The following is a 2,500-nucleotide window of genomic DNA, read 5'->3' on the forward strand; positions in this document are numbered from 1 at the left end:
ATGGAGCAAAACTTGTTTTGTTTTTCTGCTGGAGAGCCCTGCCAGCCTTAACCCACTGAAGATTGTGGAAATGCCCCAAGCTGCCAAAGATCAACACCACTAGATTGCATTGATAGCCTAGGTCACATAGTTTTGTCCGTATGGATTGGTACTTCATGATTTTATCATTACAAGCCATGTCCATGTAGAGATCGTACACACATCCTATTTCAAGTATAAGTACTTCCCTTCTGTCTCGGTCTAAAAACACAACATCAGGGGGTGTTAGGGATGTTACAAAACACATCAGTGGAGCTGTTAAACCATTCTGGCATAATATGCGAATGTTTGTACATGGTCACATTATCTGGAAGTACATCCTTAACAGTGCTAGCGATAAGGTCAACAATTCGGTCGTGGCGTGCAGTATAAAGTCCTTTGTACATAGTACAGCCATTAACAATATGGGCAACTGATTCGAGGTGATGGTCACACACACACACACACACACACAATGCAATATTGGCTATGTAATATCAATGATTCATGTACTGATGCCTGGGCTTAAGGTTATGACACAATCTGAGGTGTTTCTGTTATGCCAGTTAGGCTGTGGCTTTCATACCCTTGACCAGAACCTCTCAGTCACTGATGTGAGATTGGTGTTAGATGGCTAACTGACTTACTGTAAAAGTCAGCAGCATATTGAGGTTAAAACCCAAACAACAGGCCATGTGTTTGTGGTGGGCTGCCTCCAAACTGATGAGACACACACACACACATGCAGGCGTATTATCACAGGAAGCCTGCGCACACACACACACCACATGGGGCAGACGTTTCTTGCAAACACCTTCAAAACTGTGCAGAAGACGGTGAGCGTTAGCATCATAGGTCAGGTCATTCTGCACAAAGAACAGAGGGCACACACAAATATGCAAATACACACACACACACACACACATGCATGCATACATACACACTCACAAACACACACACACACACACACACACACACACACACACACAGACACACACACACACGCACACAGGCTTATGTAGACTCAGAACTGTGTAACCTGAGAGCTCATCCTCTCGTTGCTCCTACTGTACACATGTGTATGTGTGTGTGTGTTTGCAGCTGGTAAAGCTATCTGCCTCATCATCTCCCACATTAGTCACCAGGAGCTGCTGTGTACCTGGTGCCAGTGTCTGGACACACACACACACACACACACACACACACACACACACACACACACACACACACACACACACACACACACACATTTCTGAGTAACTGGGTTAGTGTGACCTACAATCTGTCATCTGTGTTTTGCAAGCCTTCCGTGTGTGTGCGTGCTCACCTCATCCTGTTCCCTCATCAAAACAAACACATCAAGAGAAAAATAAGAAAAGAACATTACAAGAAAAGACAAGATAACATTTAAAACAACTGTTTTAGATTCTCCCTTTCTCTCTCTCTGTCTCTCTCTCTCTCTCTCCCTCGTCAGACCTCTGCTTAACCTCCTCCTCCAGGCTGCAAGGTTGGTCTGATGGCCATGTGTCAGTCTATGAGAGTGTATCCGTGAGTTAACACCCTAGAATAGTAACCCAGAGGAGTTTTAGTGGTGCATGGCCGGAGTGCCTGGCCCACGGCTGCCTTTGCACCTTGTGTTTATGCTGTCTTGTGTGAGCCAGTGGCTGGGCCTTAGCGTGTGGTAGCTCCGGTGCTAACACCTCATTTGAGAGACTATAAGTAACACTGTAAACATCTGTGAAAGCTAGCATTTTACAGCCACTGTCTCGTTCAGTCACACACGCAGACAGATAGACACACACACACACACACACACACACACACACACACACACACACACACACACACACACACACACACCCTTGAGTAAACAAAAAGACATGTATACAAAAATACACCAGTTGTGACAAGTGCATGTGAATACAAAGTGTGCACACACATTAACTCAGACACACACAGACTGACTGATACACACAAACTCTGATACACACTTTCACTCCCCCAAGTGGAACGTGTAGGGGAGTTGAGCACCACATGGTACCATGCTAACACAAAGCAGAGCTGGAGCTGATATTGTGCAACCCTCTTTGAACGGTGTCAACTGATATCAGTGCTGAATGCACCACAAAAATATCTGAAATGGTGAAATTCTGTCCATGTGTGAGAGTGACTGTGTGTGTGTGTGTGTGTGTGTGTGTGTGTCTGTGTGTGTGTGTGTGTGTGTGTGTGTTTGTGTGGGTTTGTGTTGTGTGTACGTTTGGTGCTGCCTCTGCGTATGCTTGTGTATGAATATGCATTGTGTTTGCACGCATGTCTGCCTGTGTGTGTGTATGCAAGTTGAAATGATAAACCTGTCAGCTCTGGAATGCAGCTGGGCTGCCTGCATAATGCATAGACACTCTCTTCCAGTTACATATTAGAACCACTCCTCAAATACACTCAAATTGTGGACTTTATGACACCCAATGGATTATTAACAAGT

Source organism: Alosa sapidissima, chromosome 16 (genome assembly GCF_018492685.1).
Source record: "Alosa sapidissima isolate fAloSap1 chromosome 16, fAloSap1.pri, whole genome shotgun sequence".
Taxonomy (NCBI): domain Eukaryota; kingdom Metazoa; phylum Chordata; class Actinopteri; order Clupeiformes; family Clupeidae; genus Alosa; species Alosa sapidissima.